Source organism: Nerophis ophidion, linkage group LG07 (assembly GCF_033978795.1).
Source record: "Nerophis ophidion isolate RoL-2023_Sa linkage group LG07, RoL_Noph_v1.0, whole genome shotgun sequence".
Classification (NCBI taxonomy): Eukaryota; Metazoa; Chordata; class Actinopteri; order Syngnathiformes; family Syngnathidae; genus Nerophis; species Nerophis ophidion.
Genome location: NC_084617.1, coordinates 75,191,588 through 75,206,372, shown reverse-complemented (window position 1 = coordinate 75,206,372; position 14,785 = coordinate 75,191,588). Strand labels below are relative to the sequence as shown.

At 43.5% G+C, this 14,785-nt stretch overlaps 1 protein-coding gene across 9 annotated transcripts in view; it reads left to right on the top strand.

Moving 5' to 3' along the window:
* fbrsl1 (fibrosin-like 1) overlaps positions 1 to 14,785 on the top strand; it is an 886,448-nt gene that overhangs the window by 708,650 nt on the left and 163,013 nt on the right. The gene's annotated exons all lie outside the window — the stretch shown is intronic.

The following is a 14,785-nucleotide window of genomic DNA, read 5'->3' as shown; positions in this document are numbered from 1 at the left end:
GCCGCCAGACCCCCATTGAATGTACCAGAGTGTCTTCACATTTGACCGGCGATGCTAAGACAGACATGGCACAGAGATGTATGGATAACCTGCAGATGCATTTGCAACCATTAAGTCAACGAAATCACAAAGGTGAGTTTTGTTGATGTTGTTGACTTATGTGCTAATCAGACATATTTGGTCACGGCATGACTGCCAGCTTATCGATGCTAAAATCCTATTTACGGTAGCTGTATGTACATTTGAAACTAGATACCCACATTTAATGCGAAACAAACACTTACCAATCGACGGATTTAAGTTGCTCCAGTGTCACAAGATGCGAAAGTCCTGATCGTTTGGTCCGCACATTTCACCCGCGATGCTAATGAGGCGGCCATGCTATGGGCCACTTCATTAGGTACACCCACGCTATGGCCAAATAGCGTCAATAGCTATTCGATCAATAGCTTCAATATCGTTTTCGCTATCCGCCTCCATACTCCGACCATCTGTTTCAATACATGCGTAATCTGTTGAATCGCTTAAGCCGCTGAAATCCGAGTCTGAATCCGAGCTAATGTCGCTATATCTTGCTGTGGTAACCGCCATGTTGTTTGTATTGGCAGCACTGTATGACGTCACAGGGAAATGGATAGTGGTTTCGAAGATAGCGACAATAAGGCACTTTAAAGCCTTTTTTAGGGATATTCCCGGGACCGGGAAAATTAAAAAAAAAAACTTAAAAAAATACAACAAGCCACTGGGAACTGATTTTTATTGTTTTTAACCCTTTTGAAATTGTGATAATGTTCCCTTTCAAGACTTTAGCTTAGGCGGCTACTGCACATGTTCGTGCGGAAACTCGTTCGTTACACCTCCGCACCAAACCGATACCCCCGTACCGAAACGGTTCAATACAAATACACGTACCGTTACACCCCTATTCTAAACACATGTTACCAATGATTGTAACACACAGTGGTAGGCGGTGTCCAGCTTATTGTAAGCAATCCCTCGTTAATCAGTTCATATACCATTTTGTGTGACCTTATGTTACTGAGGTGTGTATCAATCAATCAATCAATGTTTATTTATATAGCCCCAAATCACAAATGTCTCAAAGGACTGCACAAATCATTACGACTACAACATCCTCGGAAGAACCCACAAAAGGGCAAGGAAAACTCACACCCAGTGGGCAGGGAGAATTCACATCCAGTGGGACGCCAGTGACAATGCTGACTATGAGAAACCTTGGAGAGGACCTCAGATGTGGGCAACCCCCCCCCCCCCCCCCCCCCCCCCTAGGGGACCGAAAGCAATGGATGTCGAGCGGGTCTAACATGATACTGTGAAAGTTCAATCCATAGTGGCTCCAACACAGCCACAAGAGTTCAGTTCAAGCGGATCCAAGACAGCAGCGAGAGTCCCGTCCACAGGAAACCATCTCAAGCGGAGGCGGATCAGCAGCGTAGAGATGTCCCCAACCAATACACAGGGGAGCGGTCCATCCTGGGTCCCGACGAGCGGTCCATCCTGGGTCTCGACTCTGGACAGCCAGTACTTCATCCATGGTCATCAGACCGGACCCCCTCCACAAGGGTGGGGGGGACATAGGAGATAGAAAAGAAGCGGCAGATCAACTGGTCTAAAAAGGAGGTCTATTTAAAGGCTAGAGTATACAAATGAGTTTTAAGATGAGACTTAAATGCTTCTACTGAGGTAGCATCTCGAACTTTTACCGGGCGGGCATTCCAGATTACTGGAGCCCGAACGGAAAACGCTCTATAGCCCGCAGACTTTTTTTGGGCTCTAGGAATCACTAATAAGCCGGAGTCTTTTGAACGCAGATTTCTTGCCGGGACATATGGTACAATACAATCGGCAAGATAGGATGGAGCTAGACCGTGTAGTATTTTATACGTCAGTAGTAAAACCTTAAAGTCACATCTTAAGTGTACAGGAAGCCAGTGCAGGTGAGCCAGTACAGGCGTAATGTGATCAAACCTTCTTGTTCTTGTCAAAAGTCTAGCAGCCGCATTTTGTACCAACTGTAATCTTTTAATGCTAGACATGGGGAGACCCGAAAATAATACGTTACAGTAATCGAGACGAGGCGTAACAAACGCATGGATAATGATCTCGGCGTCTTTAGTGGACAAAATGGAGCGAATTTTAGCGAAATTACGGAGATGAAAGAAGGCCGTTTTAGTAACGCTTTTAATGTGTGACTCAAAGGAGAGAGTTGGGTCGAAGATAATAGGTGTTAAGATTAGCTGCATTACCACTTGTCCCACAACAATCTGTCACGACAATAACAAATGTGTCCAAACTCAATGATAAATATAGCCCTTGCAGGCATTAGCCCGCAACAAAGCCTCCTAACAGGTTTCTTTGATTTCACACCACAGCTGCTGTGTGACTCTGCCAGCCTTTAGTGTTAAAATGAAGTCTCAACTAGAGAAGGAACGGAGGGCATGAGCTGTAGATGCTGGGCTTTATTTAGTCTGCCTTTACCTCGACTCGGACCGCAGAATCGGGGGGATTTGCTCAGCTCCGAGGTATGCGGGGCATGCAAGGTGGATGGAAAGCTTGGGAATCATGTGATTTACATAAAGAGGGAGGGAGGTCTTAGGTAAGGTGGGAAGAAATTATTCTCTCAGCAGTCTTTACAAAATGGGGTTAATTGAATCTGGGTAATTGCTGACCTTCCTGTCTCGGTGAAATCATGGGCTTAACTGATCAATGCTTTTCATATATTCATGCCTTGAAGGTCATTCGCGTGATTACGCCGCCCTCCCCACAGTCAGGCGGCCCTTTGTGCAATAATTCTGGTTTAATACTTCCAAAAAGCAATTAGGCATGTGTCAGATTGTCGCAATTGATTAGCTCGCCACGGCGTTCAGTCCGAGCGATGCGGACGTGGAAAATTTGCAGGAAAATTTGCTCTTCGTCAGCAGAGGCAGTCGCGGCAGTAGTCAACACTCGGCCCCTGCGTCCGCGCTATTATCGAGAGGTTTGCGGCGCCAATAAGTCAGCGGTGTTCTGGGAAGTTGGGGGGTGGGAGGAGTTTGAAAAACAAACGGCGGTGTAATTTGTTATTTGGCAATCCCTAAATCTGGGAATTATAGTTCAGCATGTGGCACTTAGTCAAGTTAGCGCTCTGATGGTGGGTTTGCTGGCCCAGTTCCCTCAATACACTCCCCCTACCCCCCAACCCTCCTTTCTCGCCTGCGAAGGAAACGGGAGGCTTTCACAGCTGTTGAGAGCTGGAACCCGGCTGGGAACTATGACCTCAATCTTGCTGTTTTCTCCCCTCCCTGAGCCTCCTTCTCTTTTTTCTCCGTCTCTCCAGCAGCCTCTTTCCTCAGGGAGCTCTTGTGTGGCTCAGAGGAAGTTGAATCATAAAGCATGGCTAATGAATAGAATAGGGAAGGAAAGCCCAGGCCTACTGACGGCCCTCTGGAGAGGAGGCCAGACCCCTGAAGCCCCAGGCTCGAATAGCAGACGGCCCCCAAAAAAGGTCAGACTTCCCGCAGCCCCGCTTCCAAGGGCTTCTGGCTCCCGAGCAATGGGGCTTGGATTTTTCCTCTTAGTGTTTTTAAACGCTTCAATTTCCGAGGCTCTTTCCAAAGAACTCGGCTGTGCTTTCATTCACGTCTCGAAGAAAGTGAAGAATTTGTCGTTTGTGACCTCTGTTCACCACAACCGCAAGATTGTCAGCTCGGAGAAAAAATGTCAACTTGACTCGCTAAATCCAAGAAAGAAAGAGCAGTACGGCCAAATCAGGACTATGATAGGTCTGTTATACAAATGACTCACATGGTCTGGCAGGTTCAAAACACTTTATTAAAGGCCTACTGAAAGGAGATGCGGCATAGCTCGGTTGGTAGAGTGCCGTGCCAGCAACTTCCTGTTGATTTTTGCTGAAGGATGTCAATTATTAAAACGTAGGTCTAAGTGAGACCTACATAGCGGTTTTTGTTTCATGTCTGTCCGACATTCCTTCTGGAAGTATCCTCAGGGTACTTGAAGGTATGTTTTATGCTATTGTACCATATGTCCCGGCAAGACATCTGCGTTCAAAGGACTCCGGCTTATTAGTGATTCCCAAAGCCCAAAAAAAAGTCTGCGGGCTATAGAGCTTTTTCATTTCGGGCTCCAGTACTCTGGAATGCCCTCCCGGTAACAGTTGGAGATGCCACCACAGTAGAAGCATTTAAGTCTCACCTTAAAACTCATTTGTATACTCTAGCCTTTAAATAGACTCCCTTTTTAGACCAGTTGATCTGCCGTTTCTTTTCTTTTTCTCCTATGTCCCACTCTCCCTTGTGGAGGGGGTCCGGTCCGATCCGGTGGCCATGTACTGCTCGCCTGTGTATCGGCTGGGGACATCTCTGCGCTGCTGATCCGCCTCCGCTTGGGATGGTTTCCTACTGGTTTCCTGTGAACGGGACTCTCGCTGCTGTGTTGGATCCGCTTGGATCCTACTGAAAGGAGATGCGGCATAGCTCGGTTGGTAGCGTGGCCGTGCCAGCAACTCGAGGGTTGCAGGTTCGATTCCCGCTTCCGCCATCCTAGTCCCTGCCCTTGTGTCCTTGGGCAAGACGCTTTACCCACCTGCTCCCAGTGCCACCCACACTGGTTTAAATGTAACTTAGATATTGGGTTTCACTATGTAAAGCGCTTTGAGTCACTAGAGAAAAAGCGCTATATAAATATAATTCACTTCACATAAATATAATTCACTTGAACGGGGATAGAAGGTCTGTTATCAGTGGGGCAAAAAAGTATTTAGTCAGCCAGCGATTGTGCAAGTTCTCCCACTTAAAATGATGACAGAGGTCTGTAATTTTCATCATAGGTACACTTCAACTGTGAGAGACAGAATGTGGAAAAAATATCCAGGAATTTTAAAGGGGAACATTATCACAATTTCAAAAGGGTTAAAAACAATAAAAATCAGTTCCCAGTGGCTTGTTGTATTTTTTGAAGTTTTTTTCAAAATTTTACCGGTCTCGGACTATCCCTGAAAAAAGCTTTAAAGTGCTTAATTTTCGTTATTTGCGATGCGTCTATCCATTTCCCTGTGACGTCACACAGTGCTGCCAATGTAAACAAACAATGGGAATACCACAGCAAGATATAGCGACATTAGCTCGGATTCAAACTCGGATTTCAGCGACTTAAGCGATTCAACAGATTACGCATGTATTGAAACAGATGGTTGGAGTATGAAAGTATTGAAGAAGAAACTGAAGCTATTGACGCTATTCATAGCCATAGCATGGCCGAATAGCTGCGTTAGCATCGCCGGTAAAATGTGCGGACCAAACGATCAGGACTTTCGCATCTTTTGACACTGGAGCAACTTAAATCCGTCGATTGGTAAGTGTTTGTTTCGCATTAAATGTGGGTGGAAGGAAACGTAATATAGTTGCAAATGCATCTACAGTTTATCCATACATCTCTGTGCCATGTCTGCTTTAGCATCGCCAGTAAATATAATGTTAGCATCGATTAGCGTAGCATGTTAGCATCGATTAGCTGACAGTCAACATCAACAAAACTCACCTTTGTGATTTCGTTGACTATCGTTGCAAATCATGACAGAGGTGACAGAGGTCTGTAATTTTCATCATAGGTACACTTCAACTGAGAGAGACAGAATGTGAAAAAAAATATCCAGGAATTTTAAAGGGGAACATTATCACAATTTCAAAAGGGTTAAAAACAATAAAAATCAGTTCCCAGTGGCTTGTTGTATTTTTTGCAGTTTTTTTCAAAATGTTACCGGTCTCGGACTATCCCTAAATAAAGCTTTAAAGTGCCTTATTTTCGGCTCTCTGCGAAGACACTGGCCATTTCCCTGTGACGTCACACAGTGCTGCCAATGTAAACAAACAATGGGAATACCACAGCAAGATATAGCGACATTAGCTCGGATTCAAACTCGGATTTCAGCGACTTAAGCGATTCAACAGATTACGCATGTATTGAAACAGATGGTTGGAGTATGAAAGTATTGAAGAAGAAACTGAAGCTATTGACGCTATTCATAGCCATAGCATGGCCGAATAGCTGCGTTAGCATCGCCGGTAAAATGTGCGGACCAAACGATCAGGACTTTCGCATCTTTTGACACTGGAGCAACTTAAATCCGTCGATTGGTAAGTGTTTGTTTCGCATTAAATGTGGGTGGAAGGAAACGTAATATAGTTGCAAATGCATCTGCAGGTTATCCACACATCTCTGTGCCATGTCTGCTTTAGCATCGCCAGTAAATATAATGTTAGCATCGATTAGCGTAGCATGTTAGCATCGATTAGCTGGCAGTCAACATCAACAAAACTCACCTTTGTGATGTCGTTGACTTTATAGTTGCAAATGCATCTACAGGTTATCCATACATCTCTGTGCCATGTCTGCTTTAGCACCGCCGGTCAAATGTGGAGACACTCTGGCACATTCAATGGGGGTCTGGCGGCAGACACTTTGGCATCTTGGGGCCAGTGGTGCAACTTGAATCCCTCCCTGTTAGTGTTGTTACACCCTCCGACAACACACCCTCGAGGTTCCAAAAAATAGTCAAAAAAACGGAAAATAACAGAGCTGAGACCCGGTGTTTGTAATGTGTTGAAAATGAAAATGGTGGGTGTGTTACCTCGGCGACGTCACATTCTGACGTCATCGCTTCAAGCGCGATAAACAGAAAGGCGTTTAATTCGCCAAAATTCACCCATTTAGAGTTCGGAAATCGGTTAAAAAAATAGATGGTCTTTTTTCTGCACCATCAAGGTATATATTGACGCTTACATAGGTCTGCTGATAATGTTCCCCTTTAAAGGATTTATTTGTAAATTATGGTGGAAAATAAGTATTTGGTCAACCATTCAAAGCTCTCACTGATGGAAGGAGGTTTTGGCTCCAAATCCCACGATACATGGCCCCATTCATTCGTTCCTTAACACGGATCAATGGTCCTGTCCCCTTAGCAGAAAAACAGCCCCAAAGCATGATGTTCCCACCCCCATGCTTCACAGTAGGTATGGTGTTCTTGGGATGCAACTCAGTTTTCTTCTTCCTTCCAAACACCACGAGTTGAGTTGATACCAAAAAGGATACATGGATGATACAGCAGAGGATTGGGAGACTGTCATGTGGTCAGATGAAACCAAAACAGAACTTTATTTCGGCGCGAAATTTAAAATCGCAATTTAGTAGACTTGGCATATGTTGCAATGTTAAGATTTGATCATTGATATATAAACTATCAGACTGGGTGGTCGCTAGTAGTGGCTTTCAGTAGATTAAGTGGTTGTTGTTGATGTTGAATTTGGCATAATATAAAGCAAGAAACTGCAGCTGTCAGGCTTTCCCCTGACACTTTGTCTATGTTTTAGTATTTTCCTCTGCATTTGTCTGTTTCCTGTGTTTAGTATTTCCTGTCTTTTAGTTCCTGTCAAGTGCTCTTAAATTGTCAGCTTCCTGTCTTGTTCCCTGAGTGCTGTGTTCGTCCTCAGTGTGTTTAGTATTTCCTGTCTAGTGCTCTTATTTTGTCAGCTTCCTGTCTTGTTCCCTGAGTGCTGTGTTCCTCCTCAGTGTGTTTAGTATTTCCTGTCTAGTGCTCTTATTTTGTCATCTTCCTGTCTGTTTCCCTGAGTGCTGTGTTCCTCCTCAGTGTGTTTAGTATTTCCTGTCTAGTGCTCTTATTTTGTCAGCTTCCTGTCTGTTTCCCTGAGTGCTGTGTTCCTCCTCAGTGTGTTTAGTATTTCCTGTCTAGTGCTCTTATTTTGTCAGCTTCCTGTCTGTTTCCCTGAGTGCTGTGTTCCTCCTCAGTGTGTTTAGTATTTCCTGTCTAGTGCTCTTATTTTGTCAGCTTCCTGTCTGTTTCCCTGAGTGCTGTGTCCTCCCCTCAGCTGCGGCTGTTTGGCATCTGGCCACACCTGTTGCCAATCAGCCGGCTCCTATTCGTACCTCCTTTGTCTTGTGTCAGTTGCTGGATCATTGTCTTGCATCGTCGTTGCCACATGTCACTCTTGTCGTGCTACCTGTCGTGTCATTTTGTTACAGCTGCTACCTGTCATGCTACACTTTGTCCTGGTCGTCGTAGCGTTAAGCTAGTTATTTCCAGTTTTTCTGTTTGCTATCCACTAGCTTCCTTGCTAAAGTTCCTTTTTGTTTTTCTAGCTCCCAGTGCTAGCTCCCTTAGTTTGTCATTCCGCCCACGTGCGTGCTTTTTGTTTGTTCTTGTTCTATTATTTATATCAAATCATGTCTTCTTATCCAATGCCTGCTTCCATCATGGGGTTCGACAACAAATAACCCTGACAGCAGCCGCACAATAAGACCGTCTTATCACATGATAAACAGTGACTTGTCCTGTCTGCAGAGCTCCTCCAATAGCCGCTGCAGTCATAACACTTGTTATTGCCAATTCCGGCAGTCCCGACTCTGTTTTCCTAACCTTGTGCCACATTCAGCTTTTCTATGAGCAAGCTCCCGTCTTCATTTGACAAGCTTCAATCTGAGCCCATATTTTTTTTTTCCTTCCAAGGCGCTCTTGGACCACGATTTAGTGCTGAAGTTCTGCTTGCTTGAGTCCTGAATTCCAAAGCTAGAAAAGAGTTTGTGTTGTAAGCTGGCACCCTGGTTCTGGCGGAATGAAAAAGGGTTAATGCACAGGCTGTTTTTTGTCTTCCTTTTCTTTATCTACTGTTGAGGGGAACGGGAAATGTTATATGTGGGTTATGTTCCTCTAATCCAGACCTGGGCAAGTTAAGGCTCGGGTGCCACATGCGGCCCGTTAAGCTTTTCAATCTGGCCCGCCGGACATTTCCAAATATTTTTTTTAGATCTGGAAAGTGTAGCTGCCATAAGATGTGCAGTCATGTTTTCAAATGACCATAAGTCTTGAATTATGCAACATATTTCATGTCATGTCTTTGTGATCATGTTTTGTTTAGTTGTGTAAGATTACTCCAAGACTCCATTAGTTCCTGTTTTTTCACTCCATTGTTTTGTTTCAGTTCACCTGTCTTCACGACTCACGCACCTGGTTTAACAGCACTATTTAAGCCTGTAGTTGCCAGGCAGTCAGCCTGGTAACACCATCCTCTACACACCCTTGCTCCATAGTGGATCCATAGTCCATAGTGGATCTAACATAAAAGTGAGAGTCCAGTCCATAGTGGATACAACATAATAGTGAGAGTCCAGTCCATAGTGGATCTATCATAATAGTGTGAGAGTCCAGTCCATAGTGGATATAACATAATAGTGAGAGTCCTGTCCATAGTGGATCTATCATAATAGTGAGAGTCCAGTCCATAGTGGATCTATCATAATAGTGTGAGAGTCCAGTCCATAGTGGATATAACATAATAGTGAGAGTCCAGTCCATAGTGGATCTATCATAATAGTGTGAGAGTCCAGTCCATAGTGGATCTAACATAATAGTGAGAGTCCAGTCCATAGTGGATATAACATAATAGTGAGAGTCCAGTCCATAGTGGATCTATCATAATAGTGTGAGAGTCCAGTCCATAGTGGATCTAACATAATAGTGAGAGTCCAGTCCATAGTGGATCTAACATAATAGTGAGAGTCCTGTCCATAGTGGATCTATCATAATAGTGAGAGTCCAGTCCATAGTGGATCTATCATAATAGTGTGAGAGTCCAGTCCATAGTGGATATAACATAATAGTGAGAGTCCAGTCCATAGTGGATCTATCATAATAGTGTGAGAGTCCAGTCCATAGTGGATCTAACATAATAGTGAGAGTCCAGTCCATAGTGGATATAACATAATAGTGAGAGTCCAGTCCATAGTGGATCTATCATAATAGTGTGAGAGTCCAGTCCATAGTGGATCTAACATAACAGTGAAAGTCCAGTCCATAGTGGATCTAACATAATAGTGAGAGTCCAGTCCATAGTGGATCTAACATAATAGTGTGAGAGTCCAGTCCATAGTGGATATAACATAATAGTGAGAGTCCAGTCCATAGTGGATCTATCATAATAGTGTGAGAGTCCAGTCCATAGTGGATATAACATAATAGTGAGAGTCCAGTCCATAGTGGATACAACATAATAGTGAGAGTCCAGTCCATAGTGGATCTAACATAATAGTGTGAGAGTCCAGTCCACTGTGGATCTAACATAATAGTGAGAAAGTCCAGTCCATAGTGGATCTAACATAATAGTCAGAGTCCAGTCCATCGTGGATCTAACATAATAGTGAGAGTCCAGTCCATAGTGGATCTAACATAATAGTGAGAGTCCAGTCCATCGTGGATCTAACATAATAGTGAGAGTCCAGTCCATAGTGGATCTAACATAATAGTGTGAGAGTCCAGTCCATAGTGGATCTAACATAATAGTGAGAAAGTCCAGTCCATAGTGGATCCAACATAATAGTGAGAGTCCAGTCCATAGTGGATCTAACTTAATAGTGAGAGTCCAGTCCATAGTGGATCTAACATAATAGTGAGACTCCAGTCTATAGTGGATCTAACATAATAGTGAGAGTCCAGTCCATCGTGGATCCAACATAATAGTGAGAGTCCAGTCCATAGTGGATCTAACATAATAGTGTGAGAGTCCAGTCCATAGTGGATCTAACATAATAGTGAGAAAGTCCAGTCCATAGTGGATCCAACATAATGGTGTGAGGGTCCAGTCCATAGTGGGGCCAGCAGTAGACCATCCTAAGTGAAGTACCACTACTCCTAGTTGAGTTTTTTCAAGTTGGCACTGAGTTTATCTCAGGGATTATGACTTTCATTATGATGATAATGTGAGCAGACCAGTGTTTATTTTGGGTCCTGTGGTGGGCACTTGCTGAGACCAATCCAGTACTTAGACCGGCACACAGTGGCCGCCTCGGAGAAATTGTGAGTAGTTGGAGAGAAGAAGACATCCTCCAAACACTTGTGAACAACGACAGAGGGATGCCAAGGACAGCCATCTGTGTTTACTAAATCATTTGCTTGCTGCTCCGTCTCTCTGGTGCTCACTCGGACTCACTGTTCATGCACTACATATGTTCCCATTGTGCCACGTAAAGTACAGGCGTCGCCGTTAAGGGCGCTCGCACCCGTCGACTGGAACATATGCTCTAAATGGGTGAATTTTGGCGATTTAAACGCCTTTCTGTTTATCGGGCTGGAGGCGATGACGTCAGAATGTGACGTCGCCGAGGTAACACACCCACCATTTTCATTTTCAACACATTACAAACACGGGGTCTCAGCTCTGTTATTTTCCGTTTTTTGGACTATTTTTTGGAACCTTGGAGACATCATGCCTCGTCGGTGTGTTGTCGGAGGGTGTAACAACACTAACAGGGAGGGATTCAAGTTGCACCACTGGCCCCAAGATGCCAAAGTGTCTGCCGCCAGACCCCCATTGAATGTGCCAGAGTGTCTCCACATTTGACCGGCGATGCTAAGACAGACATGGCACAGAGATGTATGGATAACCTGCAGATGCATTTGCAACGATAGTCAACGAAATCACAAAGGTGAGTTTTGTTGATGTTGACTGCCAGCTAATCGATGCTAACATGCTACGCTAATCGATGCTAACATGCTATTTACCGGCGGTGCTAAAGCAGACATGGCACAGAGATGTATGGATAACCTGCAGATGCATTTGCAACTATATTACGTTTCCTTCCACCCACATTTAATGCGAAACAAACACTTACCAATCGACGGATTTAAGTTGCTCCAGTGTCAAAAGAAGCGAAAGTCCTGATCGTTTGGTCCGCATATTTTACCGGCGATGCTAACGCAGCTATTCGGCCATGCTATGGCTATGAATAGCGTCAATAGCTATTCGCTCAATAGCTTCAGTTTCTACTTCAATACTTTCATACTCCAACCATCTGTTTCAATACATGCGTAATCTGTTGAATCGCTTAAGTCGCTGAAATCCGAGTTTGAATCCGAGCTAATGTCGCTATATCTTGCTGTGGTATTCCCATTGTTTGTTTACATTGGCAGCACTGTGTGACGTCACAGGGAAATGGCCAGTGTCTTCACAGAGAGCAAAAATAAGGCACTTTAAAGCTTTATTTAGGGATATTCCGAGACCGGTAACATTTTGAAAAAAACTTCAAAAAATACAACAAGCCACTGGGAACTGATTTTTATTGTTTTTAACCCTTTTGAAATTATGATCATGTTCGCCTTTAAGGAGAGCTGTATTTTAATGTGCTTGAATTGACTGAAAAAAACAAGGATTTTGTGGGTTTATGCCAGTGGTTCTCAACCTTTTGTCAGTGATGTACCCTCTGTGAACATTTTTTTAATTCAAGTACCCCCTATTCAGAGCGAAGCATTTTTGGTGGAAAAAAAGAGAGAAAGAAGTAAAATACAGCACTATGTCATCAGTTTCTGATTGATTAAACTGTATAACAGTGCAAAATATTGCTCATTTGTAGTGGTCTTTCTTGAACAATTTGGAAACAAAGATATAAAAATAACTAAAAAAGTTGTTAAAAAATAAACGAGTGATTCAATTAAAAATTAAAGCTGCAAGCAGCGATGGACGGGATTGTCTTGGTAATTGCCAACTTCCTGTTGAGTTTTGCTGAAGGATGTCAATTAATGAAATGTAGGTCTAAGTGAGACCTACATAGAAGTTTTTGTTTCATGTCTGTACGACATTCCTACCAGAAGTTACAAGCAGTTTTGTCTGGGTTTTCTTCCCAAAAGCAGTTTGTCTGTGTTTTATTCCTAGGGGGCGCTAGAGCACAATTTTGAGTTTTAGTTTTTTTTTTTTATTAAATCGTAATTTTCACCAGTCCTGATGTGTGTGTCGCGTTTGGTGAGTTTTGAAGCATTCTAAGGGGGTCAAATTACAGCTCAAAGAGGCAAAAAGGACATTTTTTTTAGGAAACTTTTGTTTAAAAGGGGTTTTGCCAATTTCCTGTTGATTTTTGCTGAAGGAGGTCAATATTTGAAATGTAGGTCTAAGTCAGACCTACATAGAGGTTTTTGTTTCATGTCTGTACGACATTCCTACCGGAAGTTACAAGCAGTTTTGTGTGTTTTCTTCCCAAAAGCAGTTTTGTCTGTGTTTTATTCCTAGGGGGCGCTAGAGCACAATTTTGAGTTTTAGTTTGTTTTTTTTATTAAATCAGAATTTTCACCAGTCCTGATGTGCGTGTCGCGTTTGGTGAGTTTGGAAGCATTCTAAGGGGGTCAAATTACAGCTCAAAGAGGCAAAAATGACATTTTTTTTTAGGAAACTTTTGTTCTGAAGGGGTTTTTGCCAACTTCCTGTTGATTTTTGCTGAAGGAGGTCAGTATTTGAAATCTAGGTCTAAGTCTGACCAACATAGAGGTTTTTGTTTCATGTCTCTATGACATTTCTAACAGAAGTTACATGCAGTTTTGTCTGGGTTTTTTCCTAGGGGGCGCTAGAGCGCAATTTAAATTTTTTGGGTTTGTTTTTTATTAGATGGCAATTTTCGCCAGTCCTGATGTGTGTGTAAAATTTGGTGAGTTTTTAAGCATGTTAAGAGGGTCAAATTACAGATTGGCGTTTCTGGATGTTGTTGATTTTGCCTAGTAGAGCTTTAACTTGCACTTTGAAGCATTTTAAGGGGGTCAAATTACAGCTCAAAGAGGCAAAAATGGCATTTTTTAGGAAAACTTGCACAGGGGTTTTTTGAAGGCGCGTAAAATCCAAACCAGAGAACTTATCAAAACTCTTTCAAAAAGTTTTAATCAGAAGGGTTCAAAGTCTCTTCTGTGCGAGTTTGAAGCCGAAACGACAAACGGGCACAAAGGAGATAACGTTTGAAAAAAGGTGACGGGTGTTTACAAAACTTTTATTTTGAAGGGGTAATTTTTAACTTCCTGTTGATTTTTGCTGAAGGATGTCAATTATTAAAACGTAGGTCTAAGTGAGACCTACATAGCGTTTTTTTTTTTCATGCCTGTCCGACATTCCTACTGGAAGTATCCTCAGGGTACTTGAAGGTATGTTTTATGCTTTTGTACCATATGTCCCGGCAAGAAATCTGCGTTCAAAGGACTCCGGCTTATTAGTGATTCCCAAAGCCCAAAAAAAGTCTGTGGGCTATAGAGCTTTTTCATTTCGGGCTCCAGTACTCTGGAATGCCCTCCCGGTAACAGTTCGAGATGCCACCTCAGTAGAAGCATTTAAGTCTCACCTTAAAACTCATCTGTATACTCTAGCCTTTAAATAGACCTCCTTTTTGGACCAGTTGATCTGCCGCTTCTTTTCTTTCTCCTATGTCCCCCCCTCCCTTGTGGAGGGGGTCCGGTCCGATCCGTTGGCCATGTACTGCTCGCCTGTGTATCGGCTGGGGACATCTCTGCGCTGCTGATCCGCCTCCGCTTGGGATGGTTTCCTGTGAACAGGACTCTCGCTGCTGTGTTGGATCCGCTTTGGACTGGACTCTCGCGACTGTGTTGGATCCATTATGGATTGAACTTTCACAGTATCATGTTAGACCCGCTCGACATCCATTGCTTTGGTCCTCTCCAAGGTTCTCATAGTCATCATTGTCACCGACGTCCCACTGGGTGTGAGTTTTCCTTGCCCTTATGTGGGCCTACCGAGGATGTCGTAGTGGTTTGTGTTGTGGGTTTTGCAGCCCTTTGAGACACTAGTGATTTAGGGCTATATAAGTAAACATTGATTGATTGATTGATTGATGTTTTGGGGATTTTATGATCGCAAAATGATCTGTGTCGAGCAGCTCCATGCATGAGGATGCATTGGAGTGGATGTGGCATAGAACCTTCCTGATGTCTTTG